Here is an 18,051-nt window from a genome sequence, read left to right as displayed (position 1 = left end):
CCTTTTCCTTTTCCTTTTCCTTTTCCTTTTCCTTTTCCTTTTCCTTTTCCTTTTTCTTTTTCTTTTCCTTTTCCTTTTTCTTTTTCTTTTTCTTTTCTCTTCTTTTTCTTTTTCTTTTTCTTTTTCTTTTTCTTTTTCTTTTTCTTTTTCTTTTTCTTTTTCTTTTTCTTTTTCTTTTTCTTTTTCTTTTTCTTTTTCTTTTTCTTTTTCTTTTTCTTTTTCTTTTTCTTTTTCTTTTTCTTTTTCTTTTTCTTTCTCTTTCTCTTTCTCTTTCTCTTTCTCTTTCTCTTTCTCTTTCTCTTTCTCTTTCTCTTTCTCTTTCTCTTTCTTTTTCTTTTTCTTTTTCATTTTCATTTTCATTTTCATGTAACTTATTTTACTGGAATTTCAAAATTAAACTTTTGCTAGTTTAGATGAGCTCCTTTGTCTATCAGCAGAAGCCCATCAATTAACTTAAATACATAAATCACATTTGTGATTTCTGTTTGAGGAGTCAAATCTTTTTTGTGCTTGTTTTCAAGATAGTAAAAGTTACAGCATGAGTAAAATGTTGATGTATATCTACGTATAAAACAGTGGAGGTCATTTTTAAGCTCTCCATTTAATAGGTTCACCATTCAAATTTACCACAGTCACCTCCTATTTTTATGAGCCTGTAACTCAACAGTACAATTTTGGTTTGTTGACCAGGAATAGATTTTTCAGTGAATATCCTGTTTCATAGTGACACAATTCCAGGAGATTTTGGGGATGAGTGAGTCACTCATATGGAACATCCATCATGCCATACGCAGAAAAAATATCCCACTTGGGACCTGGATTAAATCTCACTTAAAAGACATCAGAATTTGTATTATGACATACTACAAGGAGGGAATTCATTGCATGGAGAGCAAAGCTATAAAATTAGTTTGCTTTGATCTTTGCTTTCTGAGGCTTTCAATTTTCTGAGGCTATCACTCACACCACTGAGGGCACTTAAGCATCTGTGAGTACCTAAGCCACTTCACGACATTTTTGGGGAAGTGGACCTCAAGGTAAGGAAAAATCTTATTCGTGCAGCTTGTTGATTTGGTCTGATTAAATGGACATATTTCTCTTAAGAATTGGTGATCAGAGCCACTAATCCTGGGTGAGACTGTGCTGAAGTTAATGGAGTTGCATCACTAATTTGGCACAGTTCAGTTAAGGAAGTGAGGTAAACAGGATTTATCTTTCTGGAGAAAAAAGTAGAATAAAAGAGGAGAACAGGACTGACTTGTATAAACAAATTCAGAACAATGGGTTTATCTGGAGATGCTGAGAAAACTAATGCCTGAGAAAAATATCCTGGTAGTACAATAGTTAGGCTAAGGTGTTGCATTGCAAGACATTTTTGAATGCCTGCAGTAAGTTTTTTTCATATTGTATTCTTTTCTCAGTGAAGTTCTGTCCTATCAATAGTTTTGTCCTGGAATCAAATATAACTCAGGGTGACTCCATATCCATACCCCCTGAATACAAACCATCAAAATGCACATCTGAAAGGGAAGCCCTACACTTGGAAAATATTTCAGTTGGTATGAAACTAAGCAGCATATCTGCTTAGCAATAATTTGCTGTGAACACATCACTGCTGTGCCCCAAACCTTATCTGCTGTGGCCAGGAAAATCGTATTAATATTCATACCAAACACATTGTATCTGAAGAGCTGAGAAAAGCGCTAAATGGACTTTCTAGCTAAAACAGTCAGAGAAATTCCACTACCTTATAAAACTGCTATTTGACTACGTAGGGACTGACATATTTTACAGGAAGAGAAACGTGGAGGTAGAATTGATATGGTCTTCAGGAGCTCTTAACAACACAACTGGTAGTGTTCCTCTTTGTCTATTCAACACCATTCTGTCACAGTTCTTAGTGCACTTCCAGTTGGTTCAGCTTACTAACACATTCTTCAAATAAATCATTAATATATATATATTATTTGGGATTATTTTGACTGTAAGAAACCTACAGTTTCCAAACGGTCCAAGATACCCTCAATAATGGGGATCTCAGAGGACAGGCAAGGGGGAGCATCCTTCGCTCCAGAAGTACCGACTTGCTCAAGTTCTGCAAAGCTTTGTCCACTTGAATAGATTGCTGATTTCTAAGCAAATACGAATTACAAGGCTGAGCAAGAAACCTTTTTAGCTCCGTTTCAGCCATCCACATGTTCTCAGTAGCAGCAAAACTGCAGCCACTCAGTTTTGCATCACAACAGGTCTCATCAGATTACCTCTGATTGGTGGTAGCCTTAGATTTCCAAACCTGTATTGTTGCACTCTGGACCCAAATATATTTATGACCCAAATATCATTTAATGAAAATGGATTTTTTTTTTACATGTGTATGTGATATGCAACCCCATGTAAGAGGGGTGCAGAAGGACCCTGTGAAAGTCAATGTATTGGCCTGGGGTTCTGGCAAGCTCCGGCACCGTCCCATGCCAGAATGAATGCGAGATCTGCTGCCTGAAACACAGCGCTGCTGACATTATCTCAGCTGCATGAACAAAACAGGCCTCTGGGTCCAGCCAACCTGCCAGTACTCCTCATTTTCCCCCATTATAGAGGGTACATATATATTTTTTTCAGGCTATGATGTCCAAATGATGCCAGTCTCCGTCATCTAGGATCCCTGCTCTTTTCCCCAGCATTAGAGAGCTATCGTGTGGCACTTGTATTCCAAAGAGCAGTGAGCATCCTTGTTGTACCACAAACTAAATCTACGTACGATAAAAACACAGACTGTTTTTATAGCTTCTGGATAAACAGTTTGATTAACATAGATGACACTATCTTGACATTTCTTCCAGATTTGCTTACGTTTATTTTGGTTCTACCCAGACAGGAGCTTTTCCAAGCAGCCACAGATTGTCTGAGAGTGGAAATACCTCAACAGCAGGGGGGCATAGACAATCATTTCTATTTCTTCTCTTGGTTTCCATCTTGGAGAGAAATATGCCATCTTTCATGTTTTCTGCAGAATTTTAAATTCTCTCTATATGTTTTTAAAAAGCTTTCAGCTTCGGGGAATTTTGAGACAGCATTTTCCTCTGTAGCTATTGATACCTCTTCCACAAAGCTATCAGCCTCCATGCAACAGACTAAATAGCGTGAGTGTGGGCAACATCATGCTTAAAAGCTGCAGTTTGTGTGGCATTGTTCCATTAATATGCCTAGCTGACACCTGCTGAACCTGTAAATCACTGCTGGAAGCAAAATTGTCCGCTCTGTTATTTGCACATAAAGAACCGTTGGCGTGAATGAGGAGGCAAAAATCTTACAGAGAGGACATAGGAAAAATCCATCTTTTCCTCCTCTGTCAAAAATATATTATGTTAAAAGGAATGAATAAGACATACTGAACACTGAGTGAATACTAGCAAAGTATGTCAAAAGATACAGAAACATTTATGACACAGACACTGGTGGTTTAGGGAACTTTACTATTTTCTGCTTTTGGTCACTTATCACTAGCCCTTAAATCTGTCACCCAATATTGGATTTTAGTAAATCTGTGTTTAGCTAACTCTGGACAAACTGTCCTTTTTTGGGCAACACTGTATATCCTTTACAAAAGGACAGACACAGCTTTGGATCTCCTTTAATTAACTGCATTTACTGCTTGTGTAAAAAACATCCCGTACTGGAAGAGAGCCCCAAGACCTGATACACACACCTGAAAACACATTTCCTGGCCTGAAAATGTAATTCAAGTTGCAGTATACTCAGAGGTTTACTAATAAAATCCTACACTTAAAAAGACTGTGTGGGCATAGATGAGCTCAGTTCCAGCCACTAAACAAACTGTAAGTAAATTATCACAGAAAGTGCTTACGGGGCATTCAGTGATTTAGTATAGGAAGAAGCAGTAAGTCAGAATAATATAAAGAGCACGCACATAAATCTACCTTCTTTGAATCTGATTGACATCTAGTTTTACAGAGCCTTTGCTTTTGGAGGGAATGCTTGGATAGCAGGTACAACTCTCTCACTGCAAAATAACCCTAATTCAACCAGTCTTGATTTGGTGAGAATAAAACAGGAGTTGGAAAATAAAACAGGAGAATGAAACAGGAATTACCTGGAGTTCCTAGGAATTCCCAGTCCATAAAGGAAACATGCACTGAGATTGACTTTAGAAAGAATTCCCAGTCCATAAAGGAAACATGCACTGAGATTGACTTTAGAAAGACTGAAATGATTGCAAATGCAAAAGTAGGTTGATGCAAAAATCAATTTATTCCAATCAGTTTTCAATCGTAATTCTACTGCCACGATAGTGTTGTTTGGGTGGCTTAACTGCACATTTATGCAGCATGAGACATGCATGTGTTTACAAACTTAACTCTACTTGGTTTAACTTTACTGGACTTAAAACAATTACTTGGGTGTTACAGCATGTTTTGAAAGCAATATTTTTGAAGCTTAAATTATTATTTTATTCTCTCTCTTGGTTACAGTCATTTATTTTACCTAAGCATTAATGAACGCTTCTCTTCTAATTACGAAGAGAAAGGTGCAGAGGCTAACCATACAGTTCTGCTAGGATGGAGTGAGATGTCTCTGTGAGCAGTCACAGCCCAACAAAGATGAGAACAATAGGTGGAGTGGGAATTAGTGGGACATACAGGGCACATAAATTCTGGAGTCAGCGCACAAATGATTTTGTAATACCCACCAGTTATTGCAGAGTATAAATCATACTAGCCAGAATCTCTTAATTTTTGCCCTTCGGTCAAGGTACATCTTGAGGCCACCAAGTCCCATGTAAGACAGCAGGCAGCTGTGTCACTGTGCTGCAGGCACCACATGAGATGCAGAGAGCTCTTCAGGGCAGGTTACTGGTGCATGTCTGAGCAGAGACACCATTCCTCTCTGATTTACTGGACTTGATGAGAAACAAATTGTTGAAGGAGGTTTGTGCAATGAAACCATGTTTTAAGAATGACCCTACTGCAAATTAAAGTGGGACTAAGAGGAGGGGCAGTGAGTTCCTTCCCATGAACCCAGCATCCCCAGTGTAGTGTCCCATGGCACCCAGGTATTTCCTCCCAGTAGCCTCACACATACTGGTGGGCCATGGTGGTGTCTTGGACACCCTCCCTCCCCAGCTCCCTTCCTCCAGCCCATCACCCTGCCAGCCTGAAGGTGGACGTTCACATGGTGATGTGTAATCCACCAGTGCCAGTGGCCCTGGTAAATGACATCCTGATAAACTGGACTCTGACAAGCACTGTGGTTCTGGAGGTGCTGAACTAGAGCTTCTTACTTTATCTTTCAAACAAACAAACAAAACATCTCGGTCTAATCTGATCTGGCAAAAAAGAGGACCTACTTTTGATCATGCAATGAGCACCACTACTGGATAGACTTATAGCTATCTGGATGATTTGTCTGTGTATTCCTGCATCTTAACCTACCTCAGTTTCCACTAAAGCCTAACTTTTAGTCTGGGGGATCTGGTTAATCCTTAGTTTGAGCATAGCTACAATATCTTACATCAGCCTGAAGAAGACAAAGCTCTGGTGAGACCTCATTGCAGCCTTTCAGTACTTAAAGGGGGCTTCTAAAAAAGATGGAGAGCAACTTTTTACTCAGGCAGATAATGATACGACAAGGGGGAATGGTTTTAAACTAAAAGAGGGTAGATTTAGATTAGACATTAGGAGGAAATTCTTCCCTCAGGTGGTGAGGCCCTGGCACAGGCTGCCCAGAGCAGCTGTGGATGCCCCATCCCTGGAGGTGTTCAAGGCCAGGCTGGATGGGGCTCTGGGCAACCCGGTCTGGTGGGAGGTGTCCCTGCCCATGGCAGGGGGCTGGAACTGGGCAGTCTTTAAGGTCCCTTCCAACCCAAACCACTCTGATTCTATGATTCTATGACCCTCATAATGAATGTTGGCATCATAGGCACATTTCAATAACCTCAGTTCATGTTTAGCATTTTTTCCCTTCCCCTGAGAATACATGTGAGCTCAGTTGTTCCTAAACCTGAAGCGTTTATCTTTCTGTGAATTTCTAGCCTGTGTTACGTTAGCAATTGAACTTTCCCTCAGCAACAAAACCATGATAAATGTTCAGTTTCCAATGAACAAAAGGGAAGTCAGAGTAGAGTCTGCTTAGCTTCCTTTGCCTGTGAACTAATGAACAGAGACCATAAATGACTGTCTGCAAGATCTAGTTATCTATCTGTGTGAGAGGAGCATATACTGCAGGAGAAAATGAGATTGCAAGAAAGAGGGAAGCAGGAGGATTAATGACTACAGGAAAGGAAACTCATTTAGAAGCCTAACATGATCATTACATAACTAAGCTTTGTTCATGACCATTCAGATAATAAAGCGGTATAAACTGAGAGTCACCTAATGACTTGCTCAAAATGCTTTAGAAGCTAGCATTTGTTAGCATGAGCCCTGACCAAACCTAGACCAAGGTGACTTATTATTAATTGATTATTTTTAAATGTGTTCTGTACACATGAGGAGTGCTTTCCTTTCCCCAGAAATCCAGAAGAAATAAAAAAGGCTAATGGGCTTGATTTTTTCCCCAGAGATGCACCTGCAGCAGGAGGAAACCTGTAGATATACTGGAAAAAAATCATGTGGGATCAAGATGTAAGAAAAGCCTCTAAGGACCAGGCTCAAAAAAGGGCTGGTATTTTGGTATCTGTCATCCAATTCAGATCAGGGGTGTATAGTGAAATGCATTCACTATCTCTCTACACTTCAAAAGACTATGGAGAAGCATTCTTAGGTAGAACAAGAGACTGCCAGGCCCCTCAGCAGACAAATTGTTGTAAGGCAACTCTGTCACAGCTGCTCATGAGGACTATGGTAAGGGTGGGAATGGCGTGTGCTCTGCATGCCTGGACAGAAGAGACGGGGCTTTTGCTGGGAGGGTTTGTCTTCAGAGGGTGTATCTGAATTCTTCTCAGTCTCTTTATCTGTGTCCACGTATCTCCTTCAGCCTAAATGGACTGATGGGGCAGCATCCCGGTTCACTCCTCCAGTGAGGGGAGTGCCATCTGGTCCTGCACTTGAGGGACACTTTGCCTCTTAAGGCAAGTAAACACAAGCAAGAGGGCAAAGCAGCCTACTCTTCAAAAACCAAGCAGCCTTTTAGCAGTCACCTAGCAAGACACAGAGCCCTTAGGCCAGAAAATCCATCTCAGACCCCAGCCCAAATCCACATTATTATCCCCCACCTATTCCAGGAATCGACTTTGCTTCTCTGTCCCAATGTGTGTGTGTGTGTCAGACTGTCTATCTTCTGCTAGATGGCAGCAAAACCAAAAACCTGTCTCTTCAGTTTTGGTCTTGTAATCATGGTTTTCCTGGTCTTCCTTCCTGGCAATCCTTCCTGGTGAAGGTAAGTAGCAACATCCAGCTCTTCATGGCACATTTCATGCCATGCCAGACACCCAGCAGTTGTTCCCCATATCTCCCCATAACCTTCCCTTGCTCACAGTGGAAACAACGTCAATATACAAAAAATGGAAGAAATGGAGTCATGAACAATAACTCTGCACTTATCTAACATTAGCACAGGGACTGTACATCAAGATATAAATCAAACCAATGTTAAAGTACGCTAAGAGTTGGTGGAAATCTGAGGTTCAGAAGTATGTAGGATTTTCAGACTTTTATGAGCATTTACACTTTCTCAATGGTTCTCATCAAGACTTCTATTGCCTCACAGAGCTAGAGAGATCTCCTGTAGCATACAAAACCACAACATGAGAAACAGAGGTACATCATTGGGGAATATTAGTCTGGAAGCACAGAAACAACACAACCATAGCTACCATAGCTGCCAATGTCTTCTGGAGAATCAGCATAAAATAAATTTACATATTTCAATCTTTTGCCATTTTAATTGTGCTCCCAGGTCTAAATAAGATTCTGCTGTTTGCTTGGGAAATGAGGGACTTTAGATTGTGTATCAGTCCTGATTGAGAAAAAAATCATGCTGTAGTTGCTTGGAGCAACAAATACTTGCTCCATGCAAAAATATTTCCTCTCCAGCATAATTTTTTTGTAAAAATGAACACAGTATGTCCATTAATTGCTGTAAAAGATTAGTCACTTTTAGAAATTGGACAGCCAATGACCATGTAGATATATAAAGGAATTTTGTAGCAGATAACAGCTATGTGTAAGATTGATGTGAATGATGCATTTATTTGTGGGATGGTTACTGCACTCCCCAGCTGGTGAGTAGGATGCAAAGGGTAACGTGCCCTTTTAATCTCAAGAAATTTAGAGTCATTAAAGTAATAGCAGTATTTATGTCTTCAGAACACTCTGTAAACATTAGCTAATGAATCCTCACTCCATCTCCGGGAGAAAGACACTTAATAGATGGGGATATGCATGAAGTGATGCAATAATTTACCCAAGGTCACAGGGACAGTCAACATTTGCAAAGATTGGTACACAGTATTCATTAGAACACATTCATATCGGGAACAATTTCTTAAATATTTGATTAAAAAAATATATTACCCTTCTCATCCAAAACAGAACAATTCTGCAGCTGTGACAAATGCTTTGTCCAGAAACAAAACGACCTTGTGCAGTGTCATTTCCTCCACCTTTTGTCAAGTAGGGCACCCTGCTTGGTTTGATTCCCACAGCATCTAATCTGAAGACAAATTATAGCACAGTATAATTACCTACACAATCCTCCACAACTTGAGTGATTTTTGATAAGCACCTTATATATCAAATAAGACAATCACTTGACAAAACCTGCTCACACAGACCTGGCTACTCTCTCACATGCCATAGCTAACTCTTCTAATGCAGTTCTAACTGAAGGCATCAGTAAAAACGTTAAAATTATATGCCTGCTCTTCAAATTCACAGCTGGAGCCAGCTCCACCTTAAAAGGGTGATAAATTCAGTGGGCCAAATTCACAGGCGGCTTGATACCAAGGACAAATACAGCTGTGCCAGCCAAAGAGATTACTGCTCTAAGCTTGCTGCCAACCACTTGTCACCACTCTCCCTGCTTCTCAGGGGAACATCTCCTCAACCACTTCTCTTTGTCTAAACAACTGCATTTGTAGGCATTGGTTAGCTTGGACTGAAATGAGGAAGAGAGTTTCATGAGTAGCCAAGACAACAGATCTGAGCAAACAGAAGCTTTCAGCAGACCAACAGAAAAGAAAGGGAAAAAAAAAAAAAAGGAAAAAAAACTTCCACTGCTGTGTAGTCCAGGATATATGTACAGATTTCTGGAGTATGACCCTGCAGAAAGGGATCTGGTGGTTTTGGTTGATGGTACAGTACATGTGAGTGCCCTAGGTGGTCAAAAAGGCCAATGGTATCATGGGGTGCATTAAGCACAGCATAGCTAACCAGCCAAAATAAGAGATTGTCCCAGTATACTCAGCACTGATGCAGCCCCACCTTGAGTACTGTGAGCAGTTCTGGGCTCCACGACATAAGAAGGACGTAAAAATATTAGAATGTGTCCAGAGTAGGACTACAAAGATGGTTCAGGGTCTAGAGAGGAAGATGTGTGAAGAGCGGCTGAGGTCCCTTGGACTTAATGACCCTTGTGGATCCCTTCCAACTCAGGATATGCTATGATTCTACGATCTGTTTGCAATTCATGTTTACTTGCATGCTGGGGCAACACAGCAATGCCGCTTACACCTTCCATCATCAGGTACAGGGGATGCTTCAGTCCCACTCCTACTTCCACTCCATCATAGCATCAGTCCTGTTGTGTATCTCAGTGCAGCCTCGCATTGGTAATTCACTCACCTCTGAAGGAAAAGAAAGAGAATGTCCATCCTGTGTTGTTTCATCGTTTCACTTTTTGAAAATTTTCTTTCCCCCTCTGTAGTGGAAACCAGTTTTGTTTCATTGTTTCATATTTTTTGTCCTCTTTTGCTACATGCTATACTGTAACCTGTTTTTCTCCAACTGTAGTTAAAGGAGATACAGCCTCAAAAGGAGAAACGAGTTTTAATATTGGCAAAATAGTACAGAGATCTCTCTGAAACAAGAGACACCTATATGCCTACTGAACATCTGCAAGTTGTTAAGGTAGTTATAATAATTCTTCCTTCTTTTTTCCTCCTAAACTATATTCCAACCTGTTCACTTTTTGGTGTTCATCTAACCATAACAGAAATAAACCTCGAGATTCATGCTGAGAAAAAAAAAAAAAAAAAAAAATTTTTTTTTTAGGCAAGAAGAATTTGATGCCTTTTCATAGTAAAGCAACATTAGCTCATTTCTTACTAGACCAGCCATCCTTTCTTTCCATTAACTTCTGCATGTTCTGCCTCAGGTGTATGATTAAAAAAGGGCCAAAGCTGGATCAGTTTATTTATCCAAATAATCCAATTAAGAACAGTGGGGAGTCCAACTGCTGGTAAGGAAAATAACCCACCTGTTGAATTGTTTGGACCAAGTAAGAGAAAATGAGTCCCATCTGTTTTCTCTATATTCTTAAGGCAGAATGAATAGCTCTGCAGGAAAATACATTTCTGGTGTATTTTTAAATCATCATAGTAAAGTTAGAGGCTATTTTCAGACAGTAGAAAAGAAAAAAAAATCTGGAAATGAGTACTATCCCAGATGCCTAATTTTTAAGTCGGGCATAGAGCTTCATTTTAACAGAACCATCACTGAGCCATCACTGGTGTGCCACACTTGGAAAAATGGAGTTCTGTTTTTCAGTGCCATTCTTAAATGCTTCCATCATTATAGGCACCAGCACTGTGGCAGACTGTGTCTCCTAAACATGTGTGATTATATTTAATAGTGTTTCATCTCAGACATCACATGCAGGGAATGAAGAAACTGCCTACGTGTAATAGAGCTGTCAGGCCTGGAAAAGAGATACCAAAGGGGCACCAAGGAACATCTGTAATTCTGGAATTACTTCAGAATGGGGTCAGTCCCTAACTGATTTGTCTTTTGTTGTTGTTCACTTGCTGATCAATTCCATAAAACAGAATATTCTTTCCTATATATGCATTTCTACTCAGAAAAAAAAAATGGGGAATATGCCAGAACAAGAAAAAAAAATGCCAAACCACACATCCAAACAGCAGAAACATTACAAATCCTATTACAATTTACAGCAATTGGGATTAGAAATGCCACAGAATTCCCTCCTGCCATCCTCTTACTGACAAATCTGGGCTTCTCCAAGGAAATAGCCCGAAAGCAGTGACTGCCAGATTAGGCCCACAGCTCTGACTTCCAAGGAGACATTTGTTAAGAGCCAGTCTTGACAGGTAGGATTCAGGGTCGCTATCGTCTTGAATAGGCCCTTTGGCACTGAAAGCATTGTGGATCAACACCATGATCTAACGGATAATGAGGGCAATGGTCCTTGGGGAGAGGAGAGGCTGGGAATGTACAGAGGTCCTGGACCCACCGTTCACGCCACGTGCCGTGGTGGTGCCCACATGACGTGTGGGTGTCACACAGAGTGGGGGTGCCACTGACACGGGGTGTTGATGCCTTCCAGGTCCTGCCATGTCCCCTGGAAATGACCTGCATCAGACACAGGCCTGGGCTCCAGGGAGGCTGATGGCCACCACTCAGGTGCAGTGCAGGTACAGCTCTGATCCCTCCAATTAATATTCTCAAGCATCTCATGCACAACAAGCAACGAGTAAAACAAATTGAAAACCCCTGTCCTGAAGTATTCCTGAGTATCAGGACATTAGCACATTGCTCACTTTATATGAAGCGTTCAAGTGCCTTGCAATGAATTCGCACAAACCAGCAGAGAACAAAAGCTCCCCACACCCATGCTCACCTCCACAGATGTTTCCTTCCTGCACACAGGCACATGGGTGTCCTTTGGAAGAGAAACCATGGTCTGTTCTTCTCTGGGGAAACAAGATAGCCATCTACTTACGAAAAAGAAAAAACACACTTCAAAGTCATGCAGGAACACTTGACTCCAGAGTCCTTGTTGTCATTGTAACCCTACAAAACAGCACCACCATGGGCTGGATCAGCCCCCCACTAGCTGCTGGAGGCAGAACAGCTTCTCTGGGTTTCCTGTGTTGTATGGCCAGGAGGTGAGATGCTGCAGCTGACAGCACTACCTGGGGAGTTACACCCCCCCCCGACCACCCCACAGCCCAGCTACCTGTCCCAGGGGTTGAGAGCCCATGCCCGCAGAATAGCTCTTCCAAGTACTGCAAGAGTTAACTATTTCCGTACAACTCATTTCTGTCTATATAAATTATTAATTCTGTCCACATAAATTATTAATTTATGTACATGTAGTTTTTGTTTTGTTTTGTTTTGTTTTAACAATTTCCATCTTCCAGATGACGTTCCTCAAACAGGAACCTACACCCTCTGTGGCCAGGCTTACACAGCACTCCAAGACGCCACCGATCAATCTCTTGCTTAGAGTCCCTAAGGGGTTTTGGATACCTCGGGGACATGTGGAAAGTTTCCGGACTGTTACACATTGCAAAATGAGGTAAACATGATCTACTGCAAGGCAAAAAATGAGTTAATGCAATGAAGCACTTGGGTTTTTCCACTTTTTCAAAACGATGTTTTTGTTTACAGAAATGAATGTCATGTCCAATAGATGCACAATGAAAGGAAAAAGGATTTCCTACACTTAAAGATGCTTTTATACAGGCATGAAGTACACACTGAAAAAAGGAAAAGAAGGAAACTAACACTCAGCATGTGCTTTCAACTTCAAACAAGTGGGTAACTGTATGAAACAAAAGCTAAATGTATGTTTTGATATCTGAACAGGAAAGCCAACATCTTTTATGGGTATCAACACCTTTATTTTATAGGAACAACTCTTGAGGCTTGGAATGTGTTTTCCAGGCTCACAGCGGGACAGAGGATTTCCAGGATGCAGACAACCTTTAACACCTCAGGAATCACAGCATGGTCCAGACCTGACCTATAGAAGATGGACAACAGAGAAAGATGGGTATTTTCTGGTGGTACCTGAAGCAAGCTAAATAAACCTAGCACCTGGAAGCAGCTCTACTGGCCAGGCTCTTTGGTACCTTGTTTAAGTGCCTGAAGTTGAGAGGTAGAAATCCAGGTCACAGTTTTGGAAAACCTTTCATGATGTCACAGCTGAAACTTGCCTTCACAGTGCCCCTTTCTTTTTCCCTCCATAAACTGGCAACATATACTTTACTTAAAGTACAGAAGAGCTAGCGCTTCCATAAATAAATAAATAAATAAATGAAAATAAAATTAAAAAAAAAGAAAAAGAAAACTGAAGGGGAGACATAACTACATGTCTTGGAATGGGAGAAGGCAGAAGAAAGGGCTGTGACATCTTTCAGAATCAGTGTTTGGAGATGTTGTACCTGATGCTGGGAAATAACGTGGTTGAATCAGACCTTCTCAAACACTGCAACTGAGGTCCAAGAGGATCCAAGATGAGTACCTGCTATGGAAATATTTAACAGGAGGTGACCTAAAAGGGCTACAACAATGGAGACAGAGTTGTACATAGCTGCACAAGGAAGCTCATGGAAATCTTGGAAGTATGTCTGCTCCTTATGCACAACCAACATGACAAATCATATTGCTCTCACGGTATGAGATCTGATGAGTATGAGGTCTGATGTCTCCAAAGGAAGGACAGCTGCAGCGTTTTGACAGCATTTAGCTGCTGTGCTGGCTCACTTGGGGGAGGAAAAAAAAAAAAAAAAAAAGCCTTCATGAAGCTGTTTTACAAGTTTAAACTTTATTCCCTTAGCTTACCTCATCTGTCCACAGCAGAGACACTTAGGTTAATAGCTCTTTTGTTTCTTCTGTAGTGTCCTCTAGACTGTGTGGGTAGTGTGTGTCAGCATGTGTCAGGCCAGAGCTGACTCACCCCAGTGAAGCAGTCAGCCAGAAGAATTAACCACATCTCATAAACTTTACATAGACAAAAAAATCTAGACTCTGACTTTTAAGCTGATAAACAAAACCAATCAACCAAACACACAAACCAAACCAAACCAGAAAGTCTTGGAGTGCCTACATTGCTCACACAAAGCTTCCTTAAAGAGGGAAACAGGTACCCTGAAAGAGCAATTCAGGTTGTAGGAGGACTAAATTGCATTCTGGAGCTCCTTGTCTACAGCAATAAGTGAGCTTAAGACAATGAGGCTCTTAATTCAGGCACCTTGTTAAATGCCTAAAATGAGATGGGATGAATTTGGGCGAAAGCGTTCATGCCACTGCAACACCTGCAGACTCTGGTGAGGGTTGTTGCTGTGCTTCTACCCGGAGAAAGGCTAGCTCATCATTTTCCCACGAGCCTTTGATCTCATCCCAGTGGCTCAGCTGAAGTCACTAATACCCAAAAGCCCAAAGCATTCCCTTTTCTTTTCAATTTAGAAAGAGAGTGGGTGGATAGATGAATATACCAAAAGAGTTTAGGGAAACCAGAGAAAGAGAGGGAATATAATTTCAAAACCCTGCTCTCAGCAAGGTATGTGCTTCTTTCTCCTCTTACATGTTTTAGAAGAGAGTATCAGACTTCTGCTATTGCTCTAAAGTCTGAGCGTTTAAACAGACATGCTGTCCTCTTGCCTGAGGACAGCTGCAATGCACAAAGTGCATTTTAAGAAATCATTACTTTTATTAACTGCAATAATACGGGGCTGTAATGAAAACAAGTAAAGACTATTACCCAGTCCATCCCACCTATCAAAATTCAAAGCAACAAGCATCACTTTGCTAAGGTATAAAGTCAATAACTTAAGCCAGCCAGAAAGAGCCAGGGTAGGAGTATGACTGACCAAACTCCCAGCTTTCACACACCACATTCCTGACCTTCTGCCCACCTGATGATTTCATGGTAAGTGTTCTTGTCTGGGGAGGGAAAAGATGCTTTGTGAACATCTTTATGCTTTATGAACATGTATTGTCTCAAGTTCATACTGATATAGAGAGAGAGATCAGCAGAATCTTTCATCCATACTTTCTCAGGAAACAAACAAAACAAAACATTAAGTTATTAAGAGACTGAACTGCTGTTGAAATTGAAGCCATGGGATCATGGAAATGTTGGTTGGAAAGCACCTTCAAAGGCCATCTAGTCCCACCTCCTGCTCAAAGCAGGACAGTTTTGGATCCCAAGGATGAAGATTTGACAACGTTTCTGGGCATCCTGCTCCAGCATGGCACTACTCTCCTTGTGAGAAGTTCTTCCCCACCACCAACTCCAACCTCCAAAGGCTCAGTTTGTGGACTTTGTTCCTTGGTACACCATCAGATGTTGCTGAGGAAATTTTGGCTGTCGTCTTTGTAACTGCTCTTCCAGTAGCTGAAGTCTGCCTCTAGATCACTCCCCAGCCTTCTCATCTGCAGACTCAGTAAGCCCATCTCTCCCAGCCTCTCTTTGCCCTTGCCCACCGTAGCAGCCCCTTGTTGGATCACTCCCAGTTTGTCCACATCTTTCCTGAGCAGAGGGTCCCAGATGGACACAGTATCTCAGCTACAGCCTCACAAGTGCTACGTAAAGGGGAGTATTGCCTTCCCTAAATCTGCTGGCAGTGTCCCTCATAATGTAGCCCAGTATGTGGGTTGTCTTATTGGCAGGAAAATGTCCTGTCAGCACTCATCCACCACAGACACAGACATTTTTAGCATGGCTACTACTAACCTGTACTGATGCATGGGGTTATTCTGCCACAGGTGCAAAACTTTGCATTTCTCCTTTTTAAACCACTAAAGCTCTTTAGGTTAGCCCAGTCCTCATGTCTTGGACTGAAGGTTAATTTTGTGTTATCAATCAGGTTGTTGATGAAGATGTTAAATTCCCGTAGTACTCCTCTCATAAATGGCCACCAACTGGATATGAGTTACACTTTGAGCCCAAAGCTTCAGCTGCTTTTCAATCCACCTAACAGTAGTTTCTCCAGCCCATCTTTCTTTGGTTTCCAAATTACAATTCTGTGAGTGATGGCACCAAAATTATTAACAAAGTCAATGTGTATTGCATTTGTGTCTCTCACATTTTCCACACAGCTATTCAACATGTTCGATCCATGTTGACTATTTCTCATAACCTTCTTATCCATCCTGTCTGTGAGTGGATCCCCAGAAGACATGTGCCATGATCTTTCCAAGAACTACGGCGAAGCTGGCTAGCCTTCACTGCAGTGAAGTTGCCTGGGCCCTCCCTTTTGCACTTCTTAAGGACTTACTGCTAGCCTTTTTCCTGTTGCCACGGACCTCTCCTAACCGCCATGATTTTTCAGAGGTAACAGACAGAACACTAGGAAATCACATAAGCCAATTCTCTCAGCTCACTTGGGAAAATATCATCCAAACTCGACATGAGCCAGCAATGTGTGCCTGCAGCCCAGAAAGCCAACCGTGTCCTGGGCTGCACCAAAAGCAGCGTGGGCAGCAGGGTGAGGGAGGGGATTGTCCCCCTGCTCTGCTCTCGTGAGACCCCACCTGGAGCCTGCGTTCAGCTCTGGGGCCTCCAGCACAAGGACATGGATGTATTGGAGAGAGTCCAGAGGAGGGCCACAAGGATGATCAGGGGTCTGGAGCACTTCTCCTTATGGGGACAGGCTGAGGGAGTTGGAGTTTTTCAGCCTGGAGAAGGGAAGGCTCTGGGGAGACCTTACAGCAGCCTTCCAGTACCTAAAGGGGGCCTACAGGGAAGCTGGGGAGGGACTGTTTGTCAGGGAGTGTGGTGATAGGACAAGGGGTAGTGGCTTTAAACTAAAAGAGGGTAAATTTAGATTAGATATAAGGAGGAAATTCTTCACTCAGAGGGTGGTGAGACACTGGCACAGGCTGCCCAGAGCAGCTGTGGATGCCCCAGCCCTGGAGGTGCTCAAGGCCAGGATGGATGGGGCCTTGGGCAACCTGGTCTGGTGGGAGGTGTCCCTGCCCATGGCAGGGGGCTGGAACTGGGTGGGCTTTAAGGTCCCTTCCCACCCAAACCATTCTGTCAATCCATGAATTCTTGCTATCCTTAAGATTCCTCACTAATATTAGCTCCAGGGCTTTGACCTTCCTGACCTTGAAACCAATTGTCTCATACAACCTCTTTGCTGCCCATACTTGTATTAATGCCTGGTATTCTCCTTTTTTGTGTTACAGCTCATCAGGTAACTCTCTTGCTCACTGAACCTGAAGCTGCCATCCACAGGTACATTTGCTCCCAATTCTTCCCTTCCTGGAAACAGCACAGAAAAAGAGCATTGCCCAAGTGGATATTTTCAGAGTTTACATTAGAAAAGGGTTACTGACAGGTTGGGATCTGCTAAGTAACCCTTCCAAAATTCCCCCTGTAAACTCAACTACACGGTCTTCAGAAGTTCATGAACTAGAAAGGTTTCTTAACATTCCTCCCAGATGCTAAGATATGGAACCACTTTTAAAATATATCATTTTTTAATAGCATACATAATCTGTTTGTTATCTAAACACATCCGTTCTACTTCCACGCATATAATGAATTTGGTTCTATATTGGGCTGCTTCCTTCTGTCTTCTGCTGCTATCTGAAGAAACTTGATTTGATGCTTCCTCTACAAAGCTCACTTTTGCATAATGAAGAGAACAACAAAGATGAACCATAGCACAGTCAGGGGCTTAGACGATGAAGTTCTGGTTTATTTTTAGAGCAAAGCTAGAGTATAGAGTCCTGTACAGACTTAACATTGAGATCTTACTGCACTGCAGCTTCTGGGGCCTTGCGCTTTCTGTAGTCTTTTCCACTTGTGCAAAGTTAACAACAGTAATAACAACAAAAGTGAAAAAGCTGGCAAACCCAAAAAGTCATTGCATTTCTTTATTCATTTTGGTGTCCCCCTGATTTCAAGCACTGGGGTAGTGCAGACTCTGGCCTCTTATACTGTATTAAACTGTATCCTTAAAAGGATGCATATAAGAATGTATGCATTTTCTTGCAATATGTACAAGAAAAAAAAAATCTCTGATGCAAAAAGGAACCAGAACTTACCCTCTCATGGGAGGAGAAGGCCACAGTCAGCCGGGCTTGCTGTGCAAAGACTTGATGTGGTACTAAACCA

General features: G+C 41.8%; 1 long non-coding RNA gene across 1 annotated transcript; it reads left to right on the top strand.

The window, feature by feature from the left end:
• The first annotated feature begins 14,247 nt into the window (after nucleotides 1–14,247).
• Nucleotides 14,248–17,458, top strand: LOC310896924. Its single transcript, XR_014581919.1, has 3 exons — nucleotides 14,248–14,853; nucleotides 14,985–16,260; nucleotides 17,118–17,458. It is a non-coding gene; the product is annotated as an uncharacterized lncRNA (long non-coding RNA).
• Nucleotides 17,459–18,051: the final 593 nt, after the last annotated feature.

This window comes from Anser anser, assembly GCF_964211835.1.
Source record: "Anser anser genome assembly, chromosome: 1".
Lineage (NCBI taxonomy): Eukaryota > Metazoa > Chordata > Aves > Anseriformes > Anatidae > Anser > Anser anser.
The sequence above is the reverse complement of the archived record's forward strand: the minus strand, read 5'-3'. Positions and strand labels throughout refer to the sequence as shown.